Source organism: Macrotis lagotis, chromosome X (assembly GCF_037893015.1).
Source record: "Macrotis lagotis isolate mMagLag1 chromosome X, bilby.v1.9.chrom.fasta, whole genome shotgun sequence".
In the NCBI taxonomy this organism is placed as follows: domain Eukaryota; kingdom Metazoa; phylum Chordata; class Mammalia; order Peramelemorphia; family Peramelidae; genus Macrotis; species Macrotis lagotis.
The window spans coordinates 438,499,873-438,526,183 of NC_133666.1; the positions used below are offsets into that span (position 1 = coordinate 438,499,873).

The 26,311-nt window shown below is 35.3% G+C and overlaps 1 protein-coding gene across 1 annotated transcript in view; it reads right to left on the reverse strand.

Moving 5' to 3' along the window:
* Nucleotides 1-26,311, reverse strand: part of ASXL3 (ASXL transcriptional regulator 3) — a 261,137-nt gene that overhangs the window by 234,051 nt on the left and 775 nt on the right. The window lies entirely within an intron of this gene.

Consider the following 26,311-nt stretch of genomic DNA (forward strand, 5'->3'; position numbering starts at 1 on the left):
CTTGACCATAATTAGTTTAACCCTTTAAAAATTAGGACTTTTCTCACAGAGGATGAAAGTTAAAGAAATTTAGAAAGAAAAAAGTATTAATTCAAAATAAGATAATTTTTAACAATTAAAATTCTCTATGGTTTATTAATTTTTAAATAATATCACAACATAGAATTTCAAATAAATTAACATATTAGAAAAAGAGGGAAAGTACATCAACCTCACCAGACCACTGTAATATATTCATCAAAATATAAAATCAAATTCCTATTCCCTTTAATAAGTAAAAACACTTATACTAAAATTTTGCTATCCCTTTTCATTGATAAGGAAAGTTCGGCAATATCCTCAAAATATATAAAGTTGGCCTTATGAAAGGGCAAATGTCCTTTTTCCTTTACCTTCTTCAAACTATATAAGATAATAACAAAATAGGAGCACAAGGCTCAAATTAAAACTTAGCTCCACCTCAAAAGTTTTTCCTACACTGTATTTTTTACTTTAAACTACCTTCCCATTTTGGACATTAACTGTAGCATACCACTAGCCCCAACATTGAACAATGAAGATGTGCTTACATTTTATAAGCCTTACATTTTTCACATATGGCTTAGTAAAAGTTTTATGTGGAAATAGCAAGGCAAAAGCGTGAATTCTCAATTCATTCTCAAAACTGAAGTAACAAAGACTCAGTAACTTAATCTGTACTTCTTTAATACACTGGTTCTAAGACTGTAGAGAGGACTGTCTAAATTTTAGAAAAGAAAACCAAAAAGTTTCTTGTGTCTTCCTTTGCTTTTAGGGAAAGATGAAAATAATGTGCAATAATATTTTCCTTACTCCTTTATTAAGTTTGGGGAAGGGAGAAAATGGCACTTCAATTATATCCCTGTACACATACACAAGGTCAAAGAATGTTGGAACCAGAAGGGGACCCAAAACATGAGGTTTCTTAACTTCTTTGTGACATGGACCCCCTTCGGCAGTCTGCTAAAGTCTATGGACACCTCAAAATAATATTTTTAAACATATAATAAATTTCATAGAATTACAGGAGAAACCCTTTACACAGAATCAATTATATATATTCTGGACCTCAGATTCAGAACTTCTGATTTAGTCAACTCATTAAGCATTAATTAAATACTTATCATGTCCTAACACAGGGAGCACAAAAAGAGGTCAAAGAGAATCCTTGCCTTGCCAATCCCCTTTTTAAACACAAAGGAATTAAAGCACAGTGATGGGAAAGAACTAGTCCATGGGTACCCAGCAGTAATAGATCTTGAACTAGAATCCTGGCTAGGACAACATTCTTTCCACTATGCTACTAATATTCAATTTGTGGAAAGGCAATTACACTAGTGGAGTGGAAAGAAAGATGGACTTGAGAGTCAGATGGTCCAGGCTCATTCTGGCTCTATCACTTACTAGCTGTGTGATCTTGGGCAAATCATACATTCTCTTCCCTCTTCTGATTCATTCCCTCTTCTATAAAATAAATTCTTACTTCATAATATAGTAACAGGATAACTGCTCATCTCCTAGGGCTGTGGTGTGGAATGCACACCCTCCATAAGCCTAAGCCCAATTTCCTCTTCACAGACCCAGAAGAGCAAACCCTAAAGAAACATCTGTACTAACTGTGAATAGCAACTGCTCACCATCTCTAATATACTGAAAAAAATAAAAAACTATGGGCAGCTAGGTGGCGCAGTGGATAAAGCACCGGCCCTGGAGTCAGGAGTGCCTGGGTTCAAATCCAGATTCAGACACTTAATAATTACCTAGCTGTGTGGCCTTGGGCAAGCCGCTTAACCCCATTTGCCTTGCAAAAACCTAAAACAAAATAAAATAAAAACTATTCCCAAAGCCCTCAGAGGAGAAAAACAGAACTATACTTCTTGGATTTTATTTAGAATGTTTTTTTCTAATTCTTGGAGGTGAAGGGCACAGGATAAGGGAGATGATATTCATGATGTTCTGGCCAAACTAAGGAATCAATAACTATTGATGACTACATCAAAACTGTCAGAAGGGACAAAAGGAAGTTGTGTTCTGTTGAGAACAATATTCTTCCAGATAGCCCCAAGAAGAAAATTGACATGAAGAAAATTTAGATGGGGGGGGGGGGGGGGGGGGGGGGGGAGAATGATCTTGAATCCAGAAAATGGCTGTTTGAGGCATTCACAACCATTTTCAAAAGGAAAACCATCACTACCCCTGCCAGGTAAAAGTTATGCATCTTACTGCATATGTCTCATTGTCTTAAATATCATATGCACATATATCTTTAATGCAGAACACTTAAAGGCAAAGAATGAATGAAGGAATGAATGAATTTTTTTTTTTTAATTCAGAATAACTTCGAGGTTAAGCCAAAGTCAGCTAAAGGAATGTTCTCACAAAAGCCACCAAGAAAAGCGGTCAAATCTTTGGTGAGAATTACAAAGCTCTACCATACTGATTTGTGTAATTTAGATTAGAAGATAGCACAAGGTTCCTCAACTAGGTCAAGAGAGCAAAGTAAACCTCTGGAGAAACCTGGGTCGTTGTCATAATCATCAAAAAAATGTATTAGGTTTCAGGCTCTCCAGTTAGTCCACAAAATTCATTTTAAGGAAATAAGTTCCTAGAGCAAGTTCAGTCTTACTTATGAAACTATCTTTTAATGTGGGCAATGAAAAGTTTATTATGTGACAGTGGGGATGATCACATATTGTTTTAATAAAAAGCTATATTTTTGTAGTGGCAAAGAATTGAAAATTGAAAGGATGGCCATTTTAGGGGAATGGCTGAACAAGTTATGGTGTATGAATGCTATGGAGCACTACTACTGTTATATAAGAAATCATGGGTGGTCAGACTTTAGAGAAGAATGGAAAGAATTGCATTAACTGATGCTAAGCAAAAGAAGCAACACCAAAAGAATATTGTCCACATTAACAACACTGTGAGTTGATGGATGCAGCTCCTCTCAGCAGTTTGGAGATCAAGGACAATCTTTAGAAACCTGTTATGCACAATGCCATTCATATTCAGAGGAAAAAAATAACCCATGGAATATGAATGCATATTATGTCCACTTTTTTTTAAAGAATGATTTTATTTATTTTGAGTTTTACAATTTTTCCCCTATTCTTGCTTCCCTCCCCCCACACCCCAAAGAAGGCAATCCGTTAGTCTTTACATTTTTTCCGTGGTATACACTGATCTAAGTTGAATGTGATGAGAGAGAAATCATACTCTTAAGGAAGAAAAATAAAGTATAAGAGATAGCAAAATCACATAATAAGATAATGGGTTTTTCCCCCTTAATTGAAGGTAATAGTCTTTGGTCTTTGTTCAAACTCCACAATTCTTTCTCTGGATACAGATGGTATTCTCCAGTATTCTCCATTGCAGACAGCCCCAACTTGTCCCAGATTGTTGCACTGATGGAATGAGCAAGTCCATCAACGTTGATCACCACCCCCATGTTGCTGTTAGGGTGTACAATGTTTTTCTGGGTCTGCTCATCTCACTCAGCATCAGCTCATGCAAATCCTTCCAGGATTCCCTGATTTCCCATCCCTCCTGGTTTCTAATAGAACAAGTGTTCCATCACATACATATACCATAGTTTGGTTAAACCATTCCCCAACTGAAGGATATTCAATTAATTTCTAATTCTTTGCCACCACAAACAGGGCTGTTATGAATCTTTTTGTACAAGTGATGTTTTTACCCTTTTTCATAATCTCTTCTGTTTGGATCAAAAAGGTTTGCACATTTTTGTTGTCCTTTGGACGTAATTCCAAATTTCTCTCCAGAAAGGTTGGATGATTTCACAGCTCCACCAACAATGCATAAGCGTCCCAGATTTCCCACATCCCTTCCAATATTATTATCCTTTCTGGTCATATTGGCCATTGTGAGAGGTCTGAGGTAGTATCTCAGAGATGCTTTAATTTGCATTTCTCTAATAAGTAGTGATTTAGAGCAATTTTTCATATGACTATACAGATCATAGTCATAGATCACTTTGATTTCTTCATCTATAAATTGCCTTTGCATATCCTTTGACCATTTGTCAATTGAGGAGTGACTTGTTTTTTTGAAAATTTGTATGTCCACTTTTTAAAAACTTCTCTTAGATTTTTCCTTCTTATCTCATGACTTTCTTTTCCCTTAGTCCTAATTCCTCTTCCACAAAATGACTAATGTAAATATGTTAAGCACAAATATACATGTACAACTTTTACCAGACTGTTTGCCACCAAGGGTAGGGAGGAGGGAAGGGAGAGTGCCAGAAAAAATGTGTAACTTGGGGCAGCTAGGTGACCCAGTAGATAGAACACCAGCCCTGGAGTCAGGAGGACTTGAGTTCAAATCCAGCCTCAGACATTTAATAATTGCCTAGCTGTGTGACCTTGGACAAGTCACTTAATCCCAATGCCTTAAATAAATTTTAAAAAAAGAAAAATGCATAATTTATCAATTTGCAAATGAATATATGATGAAAAACTACCATAGCATATAATTGGAAAAGTAAAATAATTTAGTAAAAAAAAAAGTTTAAAAAAAGAAAAAGTTATATGGTATAATGAGACAGTCCCTGAACTTTTACTAAGAGACCTACATTCAAATTATCCTTCTGCCACAACTAATAGGTTATTTAGCCCATTTTGTCATCCCAAAAATAAGAACATAAATATTTAAACTCCCTAAACATAGGGACACTCTGATTATCCAAAAAGATAATATAAAAGTATTTTTCAACTGTGAAATGGCATATAAAAGGCAAAACATAATTTTTACCAAAAAAATTTCTGACTTTCATTTTTAACTCATCAAAGGGTACTTACTTCTTCCCAAAGAAACAGGTAATGAAGTAGATAAGAGTGGCTGAGCCTGACATCAGGAAGACCTGAATTTAAATCTGGCCTCAGACACTTACTAGCTCTGTGATCCTTGGCAAGTCATGTAGCCCTGTCTGCCTCGGTTTCCTCAAAAGAAAAATAGGAAAAATATAATAGCGCTTACCTCAGAAATGTGGAATCAAATGAGATATGTAAAGTGCTTAAGGCATAGTGATTGGCACATGTTGTTCAGTTATGACAAACTCTTCATGACCCCATGGACTGTATAATGTCCATGTGGTTTTCTTGGCAAAGATACTAAAATGGTTTGCCATTTCTTTCTCCAGTGGATTAAGGCCAACAGGTTAAGTGACTTGCCCAGGGCAACACAACTAATGTTTGAGACCAGATTTGAACTCAGATCTTCCTAAACTACAGGTCCAACACTGTCCACTGAACTTCCTAGCGGCCTCCTATCTGACATATAGTAGAAGTTTAATAAATACTTGCTTCCTTCCTTCCTTTCTTAGGAACATTTTAAAAATTCAATTCAACTGTGAGGTCCCCAAACTCAAAAAATTTTTAATCCACTTAGGGAGATATAACATACAAATAACTTCAGTTAAAAAAAAAAACATGTAAATTCTTTCAGCATCAATTTGATTCTACCAACTTTATCTACTGTTGTCCTGTATTTTCCTTTCCTTCTAGTTAAACTCTATAAGAAAACCATCTACAATCTCCTTTCCCTCTCTTCCAAATCATCTAAAATCAGATTTCCAACCTCATCATTCAACTAAAACTGCTCTCTCCAATGTTACCAATGGTATCTTATTTGGCAAATCTAACAGTCTTATTTTTCATTCTTGATCCTCCTTGACCTTTACACAGCATATGACATTGTCAATCACCTGCTCCTTCTGAATTTCTCTCCTCTCTAGATTTGTGTTACAATTTCTTCCCCAGTTCTCCTCCCACCCATCAAACTGTTCCTTTTCAGTCTTTTGGTTTCCTCATTCATATCATATCCTAAAACAGGAGTGTATCCCAAATCTTGGTCCTAGGCCCTTTTCTCTTTTCATTCTATACTACTTCACTTGATGATCTCATCAGACCCCCCTGGGTTCAAATATCTCTATGCAGGTTCCTACAAATATATATTCAGGCCTTATCTCTCCCCTGAGCTATAATCACACATCTTCAATTGCCTCTTGAACAAATAAAATTGAATATAAAATTGAATATACTATAGACATTTTCAAACTCAACAAACCCATATCTTTCTCTTAAAATCCATTCTCTCAATTTATGACTAAACAATAACATTATAAATTGCAAAATGGATGATTTTGATTATATTAAATTATATTATATTAAATATTATATTAATTATATTATATTAAATTTCAAAGGTTTTGCACTAAAACCAGCCAAGATTAGAAGAAAGGCAGAAAGTTGGGAAACAATTTTCATAGCTTGGGGTACTGATAGAAGTCTCATTTCTAAAATATATAGAGAAGTGAATCAAATTTATAAGATTACAAGATATTTACTAATTGATAAATGGCCAAAGGATATCAACAGGCAGTTTTTCTGAAGAAATTAAAAGTACTAAGTCATATAAAAAATGCTCCAAATCATTATTGATTAGAAAAAAACAAATAAAACAACTATGAGGTACCACCTCGCACCTATTAAGACTGGATGACAAAAAAAGGGAAATGATTAATGTTGCGAAAATTGTGGGAAATTTGGAACATTAATGCATTGTTGGTGGAGTTGTAAATTGATCCAACCATTCTGGAAAGCAGCAATAAAACTGATCATACTCTTTTGACCCCAGCAATATCAATTTTAGGTCTATATCCCAAAGAAATCATAAAAAATGGGAAAAGTCTCACATGTTCAAAAATATTTCTAGAAGCTCTTTTTGTAGTGACAAAGAACTGAAATTGAGGGGATGTCCATCAATTGGGGAATGGCTGGACAAGTTATGATATATGAATGTTATGAAATACTACTGTTCGATAAGATATCATGAGAGTTCATCTTTAGAGAAGCATGGAAAGACTTGTATGAACTGATACTGAGTGAAATGAGCAGAACCAGGAGAACATTGTACACATTAATAATACCATTGTGAAAGGATCAACTATTATGGATGCAGCTACTCTAAGCAGTTCAGAGATCTAGCTGTACAACCGTGAGAGATCTGCTATGGACAATGCCATCCACATCCAGACAAAAAATTTATGGAGTTTGAATGAAAGAGTAAAGCATACTATGTTCACTTTTATAAAACTTCTTTTATGTGTTTCTTTCTCATGTTCTTTTTTCTTTCCCCTTAGTTCTAATTCTTCTTTTACAACATGATTTTCACAACATAAATATGTTAAACAGGAATGTACATGTACAACTTTTACCAGACTATTCACTGTCATGGGAAGGGAGGGGAGAAAGGGAAGGTGGAAGAGGTCAAAGAGAATCCTTGCCTTGCCAATCCCCTTTTTAAACACAAAGGAATTAAAGCACAGTGATGGGAAAGAACTAGTCCATGGGTACCCAGCAGTAATAGATCTTGAACTAGAATCCTGGCTAGGACAACATTCTTTCCACTATGCTACTAATATTCAATTTGTGGAAAGGCAATTACACTAGTGGAGTGGAAAGAAAGATGGACTTGAGAGTCAGATGGTCCAGGCTCATTCTGGCTCTATCACTTACTAGCTGTGTGATCTTGGGCAAATCATACATTCTCTTCCCTCTTCTGATTCATTCCCTCTTCTATAAAATAAATTCTTACTTCATAATATAGTAACAGGATAACTGCTCATCTCCTAGGGCTGTGGTGTGGAATGCACACCCTCCATAAGCCTAAGCCCAATTTCCTCTTCACAGACCCAGAAGAGCAAACCCTAAAGAAACATCTGTACTAACTGTGAATAGCAACTGCTCACCATCTCTAATATACTGAAAAAAATAAAAAACTATGGGCAGCTAGTGGCGCAGTGGATAAAGCACCGGCCCTGGAGTCAGGAGTGCCTGGGTTCAAATCCAGATTCAGACACTTAATAATTACCTAGCTGTGTGGCCTTGGGCAAGCCGCTTAAACCCCATTTGCCTTGCAAAAACCTAAAACAAAATAAAATAAAAACTATTCCCAAAGCCCTCAGAGGAGAAAAACAGAACTATACTTCTTGGATTTTATTTAGAATGTTTTTTTCTAATTCTTGGAGGTGAAGGGCACAGGATAAGGGAGATGATATTCATGATGTTCTGGCCAAACTAAGGAATCAATAACTATTGATGACTACATCAAAACTGTCAGAAGGGACAAAAGGAAGTTGTGTTCTGTTGAGAACAATATTCTTCCAGATAGCCCCAAGAAGAAAATTGACATGAAGAAAATTTAGATGGGGGGGGGGGGGGGGGGAGAATGATCTTGAATCCAGAAAATGGCTGTTTGAGGCATTCACAACCATTTTCAAAAGGAAAACCATCACTACCCCTGCCAGGTAAAAGTTATGCATCTTACTGCATATGTCTCATTGTCTTAAATATCATATGCACATATATCTTTAATGCAGAACACTTAAAGGCAAAGAATGAATGAAGGAATGAATGAATTTTTTTTTTTTAATTCAGAATAACTTCGAGGTTAAGCCAAAGTCAGCTAAAGGAATGTTCTCACAAAAGCCACCAAGAAAAGCGGTCAAATCTTTGGTGAGAATTACAAAGCTCTACCATACTGATTTGTGTAATTTAGATTAGAAGATAGCACAAGGTTCCTCAACTAGGTCAAGAGAGCAAAGTAAAACCTCTGGAGAAACCTGGGTCGTTGTCATAATCATCAAAAAAAATGTATTAGGTTTCAGGCTCTCCAGTTAGTCCACAAAATTCATTTTAAGGAAATAAGTTCCTAGAGCAAGTTCAGTCTTACTTATGAAACTATCTTTTAATGTGGGCAATGAAAAGTTTATTATGTGACAGTGGGATGATCACATATTGTTTTAATAAAAAGCTATATTTTTGTAGTGGCAAAGAATTGAAAATTGAAAGGATGGCCATTTTAGGGGAATGGCTGAACAAGTTATGGTGTATGAATGCTATGGAGCACTACTACTGTTATATAAGAAATCATGGGTGGTCAGACTTTAGAGAAGAATGGAAAGAATTGCATTAACTGATGCTAAGCAAAAGAAGCAACACCAAAAGAATATTGTCCACATTAACAACACTGTGAGTTGATGGATGCAGCTCCTCTCAGCAGTTTGGAGATCAAGGACAATCTTTAGAAACCTGTTATGCACAATGCCATTCATATTCAGAGGAAAAAAATAACCCATGGAATATGAATGCATATTATGTCCACTTTTTTTAAAGAATGATTTTATTTATTTTGAGTTTTACAATTTTTCCCCTATTCTTGCTTCCCTCCCCCCACACCCCAAAGAAGGCAATCTGTTAGTCTTTACATTTTTTTCCGTGGTATACACTGATCTAAGTTGAATGTGATGAGAGAGAAATCATACTCTTAAGGAAGAAAAATAAAGTATAAGAGATAGCAAAATCACATAATAAGATAATGGGTTTTTCCCCCTTAATTGAAGGTAATAGTCTTTGGTCTTTGTTCAAACTCCACAATTCTTTCTCTGGATACAGATGGTATTCTCCAGTATTCTCCATTGCAGACAGCCCCAACTTGTCCCAGATTGTTGCACTGATGGAATGAGCAAGTCCATCAACGTTGATCACCACCCCCATGTTGCTGTTAGGGTGTACAATGTTTTTCTGGGTCTGCTCATCTCACTCAGCATCAGCTCATGCAATCCTTCCAGGATTCCCTGATTTCCCATCCCTCCTGGTTTCTAATAGAACAAGTGTTCCATCACATACATATACCATAGTTTGGTTAAAACCATTCCCCAACTGAAGGATATTCAATTAATTTCTAATTCTTTGCCACCACAAACAGGGCTGTTATGAATCTTTTTGTACAAGTGATGTTTTTACCCTTTTTCATATCTCTTCTGTTTGGATCAAAAAGGTTTGCACATTTTTGTTGTCCTTTGGACGTAATTACAAATTTCTCTCCAGAAAGGTTGGATGATTTCACAGCTCCACCAACAATGCATAAGCGTCCCAGATTTCCCACATCCCTTCCAATATTATTATCCTTTCTGGTCATATTGGCCATTGTGAGAGGTCTGAGGTAGTATCTCAGAGATGCTTTAATTTGCATTTCTCTAATAAGTAGTGATTTAGAGCAATTTTTCATATGACTATACAGATCATTGTCATAGATCACTTTGATTTCTTCATCTATAAATTGCCTTTGCATATCCTTTGACCATTTGTCAATTGAGGAGTGACTTGTTTTTTTTGAAAATTTGTATGTCCACTTTTTAAAAACTTCTCTTAGATTTTTCCTTCTTATCTCATGACTTTCTTTTCCTTAGTCCTAATTCCTCTTCCACAAAATGACTAATGTAAATATGTTAAGCACAAATATACATGTACAACTTTTACCAGACTGTTTTGCCACCAAGGGTAGGGAGGAGGGAAGGGAGAGTGCCAGAAAAAATGTGTAACTTGGGGCAGCTAGGTGACCCAGTAGATAGAACACCAGCCCTGGAGTCAGGAGGACTTGAGTTCAAATCCAGCCTCAGACATTTAATAATTGCCTAGCTGTGTGACCTTGGACAAGTCACTTAATCCCAATGCCTTAAATAAATTTTAAAAAAAGAAAAATGCATAATTTATCAATTTGCAAATGAATATATGATGAAAAACTACCATAGCATATAATTGGAAAAGTAAAATAATTTAGTAAAAAAAAAAGTTTAAAAAAAAGAAAAAGTTATATGGTATAATGAGACAGTCCCTGAACTTTTACTAAGAGACCTACATTCAAATTATCCTTCTGCCACAACTAATAGGTTATTTAGCCCATTTTGTCATCCCAAAAATAAGAACATAAATATTTAAACTCCCTAAACATAGGGACACTCTGATTATCCAAAAAGATAATATAAAAAGTATTTTTCAACTGTGAAATGGCATATAAAAGGCAAAACATAATTTTTACCAAAAAAATTTCTGACTTTCATTTTTAACTCATCAAAGGGTACTTACTTCTTCCCAAAGAAACAGGTAATGAAGTAGATAAGAGTGGCTGAGCCTGACATCAGGAAGACCTGAATTTAAATCTGGCCTCAGACACTTACTAGCTCTGTGATCCTTGGCAAGTCATGTAGCCCTGTCTGCCTCGGTTTCCTCAAAAGAAAAAATAGGAAAAAATATAATAGCGCTTACCTCAGAAATGTGGAATCAAATGAGATATGTAAAGTGCTTAAGGCATAGTGAATTGGCACATGTTGTTCAGCTTATGACAAACTCTTCATGACCCCATGGACTGTATAATGTCCATGTGGTTTTCTTGGCAAAGATACTAAAATGGTTTGCCATTTTCTTTCTCCAGTGGATTAAGGCCAACAGGTTAAGTGACTTGCCCAGGGCAACACAACTAATGTTTGAGACCAGATTTGAACTCAGATCTTCCTAAACTACAGGTCCAACACTGTCCACTGAACTTCCTAGCGGCCTCCTATCTGACATATAGTAGAAGTTTAATAAATACTTGCTTCCTTCCTTCCTTTCTTAGGAACATTTTAAAAATTCAATTCAACTGTGAGGTCCCCAAACTCAAAAAATTTTTAATCCACTTAGGGAGATATAACATACAAATAACTTCAGTTAAAAAAAAAAACATGTAAATTTCTTTCAGCATCAATTTGATTCTACCAACTTTATCTACTGTTGTCCTGTATTTTCCTTTCCTTCTAGTTAAACTCTATAAGAAAACCCATCTACAATCTCCTTTCCCTCTCTTCCAAATCATCTAAAATCAGATTCCAACCTCATCATTCAACTAAAAACTGCTCTCTCCAATGTTACCAATGGTATCTTATTTGGCAAATCTAACAGTCTTATTTTCATTCTTGATCCTCCTTGACCTTTACACAGCATATGACATTGTCAATCACCTGCTCCTTCTGAATTTCTCTCCTCTCTAGATTTGTGTTACAATTTCTTCCCAGTTCTCCTCCCACCCCATCAAACTGTTCCTTTTCAGTCTTTTGGTTTCCTCATTCATATCATATCCTAAAACAGGAGTGTATCCCAAATCTTGGTCCTAGGCCCTTTTCTCTTTTCATTCTATACTACTTCACTTGATGATCTCATCAGACCCCCATGGGTTCAAATATCTCTATGCAGGTTCCTACAAATATATATTCAGGCCTTATCTCTCCCCTGAGCTATAATCACACATCTTCAATTGCCTCTTGAACAAATAAAATTGAATATAAAATTGAATATACTATAGACATTTTCAAACTCAACAAACCCATATCTTTCTCTTAAAATCCATTCTCTCAATTTATGACTAAACAATAACATTATAAATTGCAAAATGGATGATTTTGATTATATTAAATTATATTATATTAAATATTATATTAATTATATTATATTAAATTTCAAAGGTTTTGCACTAAAACCAGCCAAGATTAGAAGAAAGGCAGAAAGTTGGGAAACAATTTTCATAGCTTGGGGTACTGATAGAAGTCTCATTTCTAAAATATATAGAGAAGTGAATCAAATTTATAAGATTACAAGATATTTACTAATTGATAAATGGCCAAAGGATATCAACAGGCAGTTTTTCTGAAGAAATTAAAAGTACTAAGTCATATAAAAAATGCTCCAAATCATTATTGATTAGAAAAAAACAAATAAAACAACTATGAGGTACCACCTCGCACCTATTAAGACTGGATGACAAAAAAAGGGAAATGATTAATGTTGCGAAAATTGTGGGAAATTTGGAACATTAATGCATTGTTGGTGGAGTTGTAAATTGATCCAACCATTCTGGAAAGCAGCAATAAAACTGATCATACTCTTTTTGACCCCAGCAATATCAATCTTTAGGTCTATATCCCAAAGAAATCATAAAAAAATGGGAAAAGTCTCACATGTTCAAAAATATTTCTAGAAGCTCTTTTTGTAGTGACAAAGAACTGGAAATTGAGGGGATGTCCATCAATTGGGGAATGGCTGGACAAGTTATGATATATGAATGTTATGAAATACTACTGTTCGATAAGATATCATGAGAGTTCATCTTTAGAGAAGCATGGAAAGACTTGTATGAACTGATACTGAGTGAAATGAGCAGAACCAGGAGAACATTGTACACATTAATAATACCATTGTGAAAGGATCAACTATTATGGATGCAGCTACTCTAAGCAGTTCAGAGATCTAGCTGTACAACCGTGAGAGATCTGCTATGGACAATGCCATCCACATCCAGACAAAAAATTTATGGAGTTTGAATGAAAGAGTAAAGCATACTATGTTCACTTTTATAAAACTTCTTTTATGTGTTTCTTTCTCATGTTCTTTTTTCTTTCCCCTTAGTTCTAATTCTTCTTTTACAACATGATTTTCACAACATAAATATGTTAAACAGGAATGTACATGTACAACTTTTACCAGACTATTCACTGTCATGGGAAGGGAGGGGAGAAAGGGAAGGTGGTAGAAAAAATATGAACTCATAAATTTGCAAATGGATGAATACTGAAAAACTACCATTGCGTGTGATTGGAAAAAATAAAATAAAATAAAATCTCAAATAAAAAAGCCTTCTCCATCTTCAAAATTTCTTTATCACCCTCAAGGATATTATCATCCTACCAGTTACCCAGACTCACAATCAAAGTATCATCCTTGATTACTCATTTTTATTTCACATATCCAATCATTTTCAAATTCTGACATTCTTACCTTAACAATATCTATCATATAAATTTTATCCTCCCTCAAATAACCAAAGTCCTAGTTTAGGCCCTCATCATCTTTCTCCTATACTACTACAAGAGCCTGCTAATAGATCTCCCTTGTCAGATCTCTCTCCACTCCAATCCATCCTCCACTCAGCCGCCAATGTGATTTTTACAAAGCATAGGTCACCATGCTTAAGGGGCTCCAGTGATTCCCTATTATCTTAAAGATCAATGTAAACTGTTTGAAATTTTAAGCTCTTTTTTGGGGTTTTTTTTTTGTGTGTGTGAGGTAAATGAGGTTTAGTGGCTTGCCCAAGGCACACAACTAGGTAATTATTAAGTGTCTGAGGTCGGATTTGAACTCAGGTACTCCTGACTCCAGGGCTGGTGGTCTATCCACTGCGCCACCTAGCCACCCAATGTTAAGCTCTTTTTAATCCTATCTTTCCAATGTTCTTACAACTTTCTTACCTCCTCCATGTACTCTATGATCCAATGGCACAGTCTGGTCTACCTGAAGTTCCTCAAATAAAACGCTCCATCTCCAGGCTCCTTGCCTTTGCACTGACTCGCTAACATGCCTGGAATGTACCTCCACCTCTTAAAATTCCCTAACTCCCTTCAAGAATCAGTTTAAATGCCACCATCTCTCAGGAAACCTTTTTCAGATCCTAGCTATTACTGCCTTCTCCTTTCAGATTATATAAATACATATATGTGTATGTATTATATACATCTATTATTCACAATAATACATTTTACATGTAATTATATTTTAAGATATTATCTAACTCATCAGAATTATAGTCTTTGAGAAGCAGGGATGGTTCTTCTTTAGATGGCATTTTTGCCCTTGTATCTCCCATATTTATAGAGTACTGGCTTGCTGACTTTTTTCATGGGAATAGCATCCAAGTGGGACTTAAAAAAGCTGGACAGGAATTAAATTGGTAAAGAATGATTCAACTTCTCACTAACAGTAACAATTTTCCAATATGTCAATGGAAATGATTAGAAAGAAGAGGTAATCAATCTTTCATTTTCTCTCCCTTTTTCCCTCTCCCTCTCAGTGATATCAGGTACTCTCCTCATCAACAAAAATCTGAAGTTCTCTAACTTGCTGGGTCAGAGAGTTGCCAGAAGCGAGGACAGATCAAATGACTTTCCCATGGTCATACAGTTTTTATTTTCATGGAGGACCTAACCTAGGTCTTCCTGATGTCAAAATCAATTGAGTAGAAAGTACATTCCAGGCATGTTAGCGAGTCAGTGCAAAGGCAAGGAGCCTGGAGATGGAGCGTTTTATTTGAGGAACTTCAGGTAGACCAGACTGTGCCATTGGATCATAGAGTACATGGAGGAGGTAAGAAAGTTGTAAGAACATTGGAAAGATAGGATTTCTATTTCTTTTGGGCTAAGAAGACTAAGGTTCAGATCAGAGGTGTGCACATAAATGTTTAAACAACTGGCTCTCAAAAATAAAGTATCAGTGACACACTTTTAAATTTAATCCACATTATTGCCATTTTTTTTCCTATCATTTGCGGCTTACATCAACAAAATAATGTCAAAAAATTAAATCCTTGTAGCATTTACTGATTTCCAAGGTTTAAAATGAAAATTTAACACTTAGCTCACAGGTTTCAAACAGGTTCCAGGAAATTCTGGTTCAAATCCTCCCTCTGCCTGTATGATCTTAAACAAGTCACTTAACCACCATGAACCTCAGTTAGCACATCGGTAAAATTAGGGAGTTGGACTTCCTGACCTCTAAGGCTCCTTCCAGAACTAAACCTGTCATGCTTTTCACTCACCAGAGTAACAACTACTTCCACCAAAAATGGTGGGGAGGGACAAGGTAGGTAAGGGGCATAGGATTTAAATGAATTGAATATTTAGGTCAGTTATTCACAATAATATTCTATGAAAATTTTGTTAAACACTCAAACTGTCATTACCCAAATAAGCAAGAGTATTGATAGATTTTTTTTAAGAGCAGAAAAAGCAACCATTTGTTAACCTAAATATCCTAACTGGATATCTCAATTTAGTTCATTATACATAATGATATAATCTCCTTAGCAATGATTTAATCTAACTACAAGTCAAAAACAAAGTAGTCAATTTTTCATAAATGGAAAAAAACTAATTTTCTTAAGGCATCAACTGGACCATGTCACGCTCTCATTCAAAAACTTCCAGCTCCTTCTTTAGGCTAGGATAAAACACAAAATGTTATAGCCTACCATTTAAAACCACCACCACCACCACCACTCTTCCTACAGCTTATTCTTCCAGTCTATTACCTCTATCTGAATCAAAGTTTTTATCTTTTTAGAAAAATTAGAGTCTTAGGAAAGGGGTTGTTTTCATGTCGTTTCTTTTACCTTCTAATGAAACTATAATACCTCTTTCATATAGGTATGCCTTCCATATGCACAGCTTTCAGCCTATTTATGCCTTCTTCAGTCATTTATTAAGCACCTACTCTAAACCTTATAGACACTTGAATAAAGTCTTCCCTAAATCAAATCTCGTCATATTGTGCCTATGGCTAAACTGGGAGAGCCCAGATGTATGATTCATCCTTGCATTACAACTCCTAAAAAATACCCTTTACTTGGGAGTAATGAAAGCTTCAGCTAAAAGAAAGTAGAAGGAACATTCATCTTCTTGTCAAACTGAGACGAAATCCATCCTACAGCCCCCTTGTCTTAGAAAGGCAATATAGGATAGTGAAAAGAACTCTGGTGGAACAGAGTACATGGGTTCAAATCCCAGCTCTGCTGATGAGTGATCTCGAGCAAGACACCTCCCTTTTCTATGTCATGATCTTTCTCTCAGCTTAAAAATGACAGCAAGGACAATTAAGGAAAGGAAAGTCTGATTTGCTAAGATCACTTCTAGCCTGAATCTCCAGGTCAATTGCTGCATTGCTAAGAAAGATACTTTTGACAACTTAATGAGAGCAAAAATTCTTATTTAGAGTAACTTCTGAATAAGTGGTGAGTTCAGATGCACCTTATATCATTGATGTAGTCCATTCTGATAGGATTTTTTTCTCATGAAGTTCAAATCAAGTTTATAGTACCAAGAATGAAATTATCCTACTGTGCTCTTTAAAAAAAAAGGGTGTTTCTAATAGAGCCCTGTGACAAGAAGCTATATATTGCCCTATGGATAAACTTGTAGAATGCAAAAGTTTTATCAAAGCTAAAGCTCAGATGTCCATTCTGGCTCTCTGGCGCTCTCTCTCTCTCTCTCTCTCTCTCTCGCTCTCTCTCTCTCTCTCTCTCTCTCTCTCCCTCTCTCTCTCTCTCACACACACACACACACAATTAAATTTAGTATTTATGACAAGCCCTTTGGCTCTAACCTCACAGCATGAATTCGACTTAAAATTATACATAAAATATCAGACTGAAGAGGGGATGGAGGAAAAAAGTGCCAGCATTCCAGTGTTTGGAAAAAACTCCTCAGTAATATGGTCTAACAACTTTATTAGCTGAAAATTAGCAATATTTAAACCATCAATTGCTCGGTTATTTCCTAGTGTGGAAATGGTGAGGGAACAAGTAGGCATCTAAATTCAAGCTTATAAACGTTAATTGCTGTTCTGTCACTAGGATATATTTAATACTGAAAACAATACAGCTAATTTTAGACACTTCAAGGGCTTTTCAGTCCGTGCCTAAGAGATTTCAGGAACTGGGGTATCACAGACAATGATGAGTCGAAAGAACATATAAGCAATCACAAAAATCAAATCAAAGAGAAGCAGAACAAGGGAAAAAATTAAAAGAACGAAAAAGCACCACGTTACCAGGTTTGGGTACATCAGAGTTACCAAGGTTCTGAAAAAAATACAACAGAAAAATTTCAAGGAAATAATTTAGCATATATATATATATATATATATATACATATACATATATATGTATATGTATATGTATATGTGTGTGTATATATATAAATATAACTATATATATATATATATATATATATATATATATATATATATATATCCAGGATCTTTTCTTGGGTCAAATAGGAGTGGTGAAAAATGCTTCAGCAACCATGGACCCCTTCCCTTTACCGAATGCAATCCCCTTTTTCCTCCTTCAAAACAGGCCTGGGCTAGGTTAGGTGCTGTGAAAGCAGAGAAGCCCACAAAATAACCCACCAATTGCTGCCCACCTAGAAGCTGTCTCACTTCTTTTCAAAGTATTTCAAGAGTAAATTGTAAGTGAGAGAGAAGAATGAAGCAAACATAAGGAAAGACCACGTTGAAAATAATAAGAGCTACAATAAAACTTCTGGATACTATGGCAACACGACCACAGAGATGTGCCAAGTCCTGCCCTTCTGGATGAGGATCACAGAATCAAAGAATTACAACATCTCAGAACTGGAAAGGACCTCCAAGGTCATCTAGTGCTACCTATACCTAAACATGCTTTCAACAATTGCTGGACACAGAATTTTTGCCATTAACAAATGATTTTTAACCTAGGCTTCACACAAACTTGGAAGTTAAGTAAACACAAACTTTAACCCAACATGATAATGTTTCTATTTGCTCTAAATCTGTGAGTTTACTGTCAAAGTGACTTCTCAGGTCAAACACTTTCTCTACAAATCCTGCATCATCTGCATCTGCATCTCCATTATCACCATCATAACAATAGCTAAAATCTATATAAATGCCCAATATGTGGTTAGGTCGGTTCTAAACTTTTCTGTATAGATATTATTCCATTGGTTCAACAACTTTGGAAGGTAGGTTTCCTTATTACCCTCATTTTACAAGTAAAGAAACTGAGGCACAGGTGAAGCGACTTGCCCAGGGTCATATAGCTAATAGGTCTCTGAGGCCAAATTTTAATTCAGACCTTCCTAACTTCACACCCAAGTGTGCTCTAGCTACCTCTAATGCAATCTGGCAGCTGCATTGCCTGGGAGACTGAGATAACAGATGACTTGTGCGGTATCAAACAGCTAGCATGGACCAAAGGCAGGATTGATTTAAGGTCTTCCAGACCAGTTCTCTACCCATTATGCCATCCCAATTTTCTATTCCCTATGCCACAATGTCTCTCTTACACATATACACACATGTATGTATATACATATATATATGAACACACATACATATATACTTTTTAAAGTTATAATTCTTTTTTTGTTTTTTTTATAAAGTTATAATTCTTAAACAGCATTCCAAGATTTCAAATCTCAAAATCTTGTACGTGTCATAGAGTGCTGAACTTCTTACAGTCAGGAAAGACTCAGGTCCTTATCACAAATCTGATTCTTGATAGCTATATGACTTTGGGACTTATTTTGTAAAATGAGAATAATATCTATATTTCATAATACTGCAAAGGAAATAATATATATACCCTTCATTTAATTTAATGCTGCCACACAACTTACAATTTTTCTTTCTTATATGCCATTGTTTTTTTTCCCACAAGATTTCCTTGAAAGATCCAATAACTGGAACCATCAAAAAATACTACCGAGTACTATAGATTCATTATAGATTAATCTTCTATAATAACACAGTAAAGGACAATAACTTTTATATTTTGAACAACATCTGAATGCTTACATGCCTACAAAATAAAGGCTGAATCATTGAAGGTCTTCTGCAATCAACCATTGAAGGTCTTCTGCAATCTGGACCAAATCTACTATCCCAACTCTAGATGAATCATCTGGGATTGTTTAAATCCTGCTTTGACGCTGTGATTCAGTTTCTTCATCTATAAAACTCAAAACTGTGGTATTTACCTATGGGTTAAAGTTCAAATGTGATAATGTATATTACACAACATGAAAAAAATCTGAAAGCACCATATGTCAGTTAATAATCAAAATAATTTAAATCGCTAAACAAATTTTCTTTAGGCAGATTAATCTATATATGATTTGCATCCTAGTCTCACACCTTCTGCATTCTGTTCAAGCTATACCCCCCCCTTCCTAGAATTCCATTTCTACCACCTCTCCTCCAGCTCTCTAAATTCGACACCCATCCTTCAAATTCCAGGGAATGCATTCTTATCCCCAGCAACCTGGCATAATACCTGGTTTAGTAGATCCTTAATTAATGCTAGTTGACTTATTGTTTGATTGTAGCAATTATTAAATTAAGTATACCAGGAATTCTGCTCAGGTTAAAAGCCACAAAAACAAAACTATAAGAGTTCTACCTTTAATGAGATGACATTCTTGCTAGAAGAATATAACGAGTATATAAATTACTGAATCTAACACAAATGACAGATGGAGAGAGTACTACCAACAATTAGGATCCATTTGACTTCAGACTTGAAGAAAAACAAGAATAAGGAGAAGCAAAGACTTTAAAAAAAGTACATAATAAGATAGAGGAAGAACTTGTGTGAATACACACAAAAAAAAATACATACAATATGGAGCTCAAAGGAAAACTACTCATCTAGGTTGACTGAAAGAATACAAGAAGAGGAATGAAAAATAAAGTTAGAAAAGTAAGATGGAAGCAGACTGTGAAGAGCCTCTACTCCAAGTTGAAGATTTTGTGTTTTATCCCATAGGCAATAAATAGGAAATCACAAAAACTATTTGAGCAGAGGAATAAAATGGGTTAGATATGTGCCTTGGGAAAATTATTTTAGCACCTTTATAGAGAAGGTGTTGACAAAAGGACAAAATGGAAGTAGGGAACCAATTAGGAGGCAATTTCAATACTCTAAGATGTGATGAAGGCCCAAACTAAAGTGGTGGTTGTGTAAATGGAGAGGTAACATTAAAAAAAAAAAAAGTTATGGAAACAGAATCCCCAAGCCTGGACTACTAAATGGACATGGTGGGTGTGGGAAAATAATTGAGGGGATAACAATAGTTAATCATTTATTTGCTTTTTTTAAGGGTTGCAAAGAATTTTAAACATATTATCTTATTTAATAATCAAGAGTTATTTATTATCCTCACTATACAGATAAGGAAGTTGAGATGCAGATCAACTAAGTAACAAGCTACAGTCACAAAACCAATAATTATTGAAGGTAGGTTTCAAACTCAGGTCTGTCCTGCTTCCAAGACTACTATTACTTCAAATACAGGATGCTGTGTCTTCTTGGAGGTTGTAAACCAGTGTATAGTAACTAGAAGAATGGTGAAGACAATCTCACTGGAAATAGATAGAATTGGAAGAAGACATGGTTTAAAGAGAAAGAAAAATGAGCTGTTTTTGGATAAGCTGAGTTTGGAAAACTGTCAGGACATTTGTATGATGCCCAGAAGACATCTGGAAATGTGGAACTGAGGTTGAATAAATTTGGAAGTCATCTACATGGGGATCACAAGGGAAGAGAGTGGAGAAGGGGAAAGGAAAGTGGGTTTCAGTTAGAGTGTCAGGGGCAGGAAACGGATAATGATTCTACTAGTGAATTCATGAGAAGGAATAGTCAGATAGGGAGTGGAGCAGTGTCTTAAAAGTCAAAGAAAAAAAAAAGATACAGTGGGAAGGAAGAGGACCCAAAAGTAGCAGAAGAAAGAATATTCAGATTGCAAAAGTTAAGAGAATTGAGTGGGACATTAGAAAGCAAACACAGAAAACTCTTTAAAGGAAGGTGTAGAGAAAAGGAGAGAGACCTAGGGCAACAGTCTGAGATAATGAATCAAGTGAAAAGCTGGGGATTTTGTTCCTTTTCTTTTTTTAAAAAGCATTTGGTGTGTTTAAAGGCAATGGGTAAGGCACTATCAGAGACAAAAAGAAGAAAAGTTCAAACTCCCAAAAGTGACAGAAAAAAGAAAAAAAGTTCAAACTCCCAAAGGTGACAGTAGAAGATATAATCTAGGGTTGCAAGGAGAGGTAGAAGGAAAAGGGTCACACTCTTTCTCACAAAAATGAAGCAAAGGGGGACTAGGTGGCACAGGGGATAGAGCACTGGCCCTGGAGTCAGGAGAACCTGAGTTCAAACCTAGCCTCAGACACTTAATAATTAGCTAGCTGTGTGACTTTGGGCAAGTCACTTAACTCCATTGCCTTAAATAAATATTTTTTTTTTAAATGAAGCAAAGAACTCAGGCAGAGTGGCAGAGTTTTTTTAAACACAGAGTAGAGAAGATTACGCAAAAGTTGACCCCCCATTTCCTCCAAAAGATAGGAAATCAGGTGATCTGCTCAGAGTGGAGTGGTTAGGGGGCTTAAAGAAAGAAAAGTCTGAAAAAGCATAATGATAGATTAGGGAAAAATAAAAGTGTTCCCACTCAGTAGAGCAGGGAGGGCCCACCTGAAACTGGGTAACATGCATTCATATAGAAGAATTAATCTGCAAAGAAATCTCTCCCTTCCTGCAGGACATGCCATAACTTAGGAGTTGGTGACCGAGATAGAAAGGGCAACCTTGCCACACTACCCTCACCCAAACCAATCACTCAAGTCTCTAAATCTCGAGGGCATTTACTGTCTGGTGAGAGGTGTTCCTCATCTTGTGCTTTTTATATATTGCTTTTTCTTTGATATTCAATGTTCATGTGAATTTGTGTTCTTTCCAGAGAGATTGTAAAAGCCTATGGGGTAAGGGATTTTATTGTACTTAGAGTCCTCCTCTTGTCTCAGGATCTCCTAGCACCTAGCTGGTATCCAATTAATAGGTTGATTGGATTGTGCTTGATATTCTTCCAAAAATTTTCTTTCACTCAATGATATGTGCTGTGATTCACTATCATATGCCCACCATCTTAAAAAATAACTACTTCAGATTGGCACTGTCTTTTGCCTTCTTGTATCCTGAGCGAAGACACAATACATAGTAGGTACTTAATAAATGCTTATGGACTGACTATATTTTTTAAGTTTTTAGAAAAGTAATAAACTTATCAAGTTAGTTTAATTATGATAAACCATTATTGAAAGGCATAATTATATAAGTTAGCAAAGTACAAGTACACAAAATAGAAAATCTGAGTCATACTAACAAACTCAAAAGAAGAAAGGAAAAATATAGCATATTTCAAATATCATGAATAGATGTGCTTTTTTTTTTAGGAAAAGAGTATGTAAAATGTTCACAAAACAAATAATGTAGAAAGTGATCCTCTAATAGCTCATACTTATGTGTAACCTTAAGGCTCATACAGAATGCTTTCCTCACAAAAATCCTGTGATGTAAGGAAAGGAAAGCAATAATATTCCACCGTAAAAGATAAGTAAACTGAGTCTTAGAAAAGTTTACTTATTTGATCAAATGAAGATGACTCCAAGATTACAAACTATCTTCAATTTACAAAAAGGTCCACTTTGCAAAAATATTTGACAACAGAATTCCTTGAAAATGGTCAATTCCCTTTTGAAATTTTGAAAAGGATTTAAATCTAAAAAAAAATCCAATAAATATACTTTTTGACAAAGTATATTGCATAGAGACATATTTGAATTCCATCCAGAAAAATGAAACTTCTTTTTTTTTTTTAAAGTAAAAAAGGATAAACCTGTAAAGGTCACCTTGAACATAAAAATCTAAAATGCGCTAATTCTTAAGTGAATATAACTAAACTATAAATACAAGGATATCCATCTAATATAAAGCTACTGAAAATTAATTTTAATAAAATCATTTTTTTAGTCTGATTAAAACTAAAACACTGACACCTAGGAACAAAAACAAATAGAAGGGACCCCCTAATGCCAGATAAATAAATAAAATAATTATCTTCAAAGCAGCACTGGTGTTCTAACTGAGGGACAAAACTATTAAAAAAAAAAAACCCCAGCTTCTCAAAGCAACAACATTTTTGCATGTCTAAAAAAGAATTAACCTAGAACAAATAGGGAGACAACAGTGGATGGTCTATGTTAAGCCAATAACAAAGAAACCCCTTAGTTCAGTAAAACAAAGTCCGGTCAAATCCCCATTTTTTACAAAGAAGCATGAAGATCCTTTCACAATGGTTTAAACTGTATTTATAGTAACAGAGTGAAGACTTGAGATAAAAGTCAAAAGGATTAAAGTCAAAGCCCTAACTATACATAAGTCATGGTTTTGATTTTTATCCCCATTGTAGTCTACAAATATTAAGACAGAGGATACTTCCATGTGATTGTGTGATCCACAGAGACTATCCAGCCTTAGAAGAACAGATAAAGCAGATGAAAATGCATCTGGTTTGGGGGCAGACTGCCATATTAAATGAAAATGTGCAAAGTAACAACTGCAACTGCAGAATGCTGTGGGGGAAGGGGTGACCAAAGCTGAATTTTTCAAACTGATTTACTGCACAAAGCAGAAAAACTGTTTTGTTACTGTTTTAAAATGGCAGATTGTTAATGGCCAATACATTTCTTAAATTACACTAGCCTGTAATGAAAAAGCTATCACCATTTCCCTTTCCTTGAGCTGAGTAAATGTATATCTCTCTAAATTTACACATTCACATACACATATCCACACAAACACTGTCACTATGAGAACACATTATTAGCCTGATAGAGGTAAAATGTTATTACTTTGATAACTGACTATATATCTGAAAGAAAACCCCTAGAGGTACACTCCCTTCACAGTGTGTATGTAGCTCCTGAGACATAAGAATTTGCTTGAGAGGGAAAAAAAAAGAAATTCTATAGTTTTCTGTCAAGTCTTTAATTTTTCCAGAATTTTACTTCTTTCACAGTTTTCCTTAAGAGTAGAAAATAAGTTGTATACTTAGACAAAAATTAATGGATTTTGCTTTTTTAATGTTTACTGCAAAGCTCTAGGTCACATTTCTATAAATCTATTCATTTTTTTTGCCTAATTGCTTGTTTCTTCACCTTTCCATTCCCCAAAGACATTAACACAAAAGTTATTCTCAATATAGTCATTTGTAAAGTCTTTCCTCCAATTCAAATCACACTCCAAAACAAAAGCAAATCATATTGGGTGGCTTGTGTTTCCCTTGTCATGAAACATCACCTTTAAAACCAAACAACTAGTTGGGTGGAAGAATGAAATCTCCTTTAAAAAAGGCAAAAGAGGAAATTAAAAAACATTTAACAAAAATATTTTTTTCTATCAGAGGTCTAAAAGGGAAATTCTTTCTTCACAACTACAAATTAATTCTACTAATTTCTAACAGTCAAAATGGCTTATAACCCATGTAAAAACTAGACTATGGTAGAGTGGAACAAGGAGAAAATAATGTTACTGAACCAAATAACCAAATGTCTCCCCTGTAATCTCAAAATCATTGTGTACTTATTGCATGTCAATTTAAAAAAAAAATTAAATTTCCAGTAAAAATTATTTTCTGTTTTATTCTATATTTGTATGAAATGTCATTATTTTGAACACACACATTCGCATAAGTATCAGGGGGAAAAACTTGTACCAAATTGAAAAATTGCCATATCTACTAGGTTCAATATGTCTGGTAAAAATACAGACATCTGGTCTATCATTAATTCTTTTGTGTTGTTGATTCCCAGTGTGTCTATTCCCAGCAACGAACTTTGCATGGAAAAAAATTCAACTCTCAGAAAAGAACTGTGCTTTGGACATTAATTTCAAGACTTTAATTATGATATGTTACAATTAGATCAAATACTAGAAGTGCCGGACCAAAATGGGGGAAAAAAATGTATTACTGTATATTAATGTCTACTCTAAGATCTTATAAGAATAAATTTATGTACTATTTAGGAGATAGTTCTGAACAGGAATATACAGCTAACTTGTGCTCTTTATTTTAGAATTATCAATCACATCATTGTTTACTTGGAGTTTTACAATAAGACTTTATTGTTAATCCAAGAAAATGAAATAATGAATCATATGGTCCTTTTAAACAATATGAAACTGTGACTTCATGGTCAAGTCCTCTACTATCAGCCCCCAAAAATCCTCAATCTGAGATCAACTTGAAAGTTACTGGTTACAAAGACTTAAGTTTCATCTGCTATCAAGTCCATCCAAGGACAATGAATGCTGGTTAAGACAATTACAGCTGAGGGAAGAAATGGCCCTACGCAAGGTTACTGAATCAAGTCAGGAATTTAAGGAGGAAAAAAAAAAAGAGAGATCTGGAGACAACAATCACCGCTGTATTACGGCTATATTTAAACCATTCAATATGACTCCGGGGTGGGGTGGGGTGGAAAGCAATAAAGGCCTCTTCCTATCTATACGCCTTCGCTAGACATTGGAGATTCATAATGGCCCCTTCGTCCACGGAATCTCTACACTTTGTATAAACGCTCTGCGTACACACAAGCTAAGTATTTAAAAGCTCAAAATGAACTAAGGGAAATCATTCCCCCAAAAAAACTCCATATCGTATTTTGGGTGTGTGTTCAGATTTTTTTTTTCCCGGTCTTTCTTCAATTTATAACAACGACTAAAGTTTGTGGACATGTAATGTACGTAGTGGAGCCAGAGCAAGGCTCAGTCCCACGAGACACACACAAACACACACACACACACACACGCACACAAACACACGCACATTGCACAGAAACAGCCTTTCCAAGAAAGAATGAGTTTCCTTTAAAAGAAAAAAGCAAACGCACCGACCCCGGGGATCGTGCCGCCGCCGCCGCCGCTACACACGTCTACTATAGACACGTTCTTTCAATAATCAAAACACAGGGTG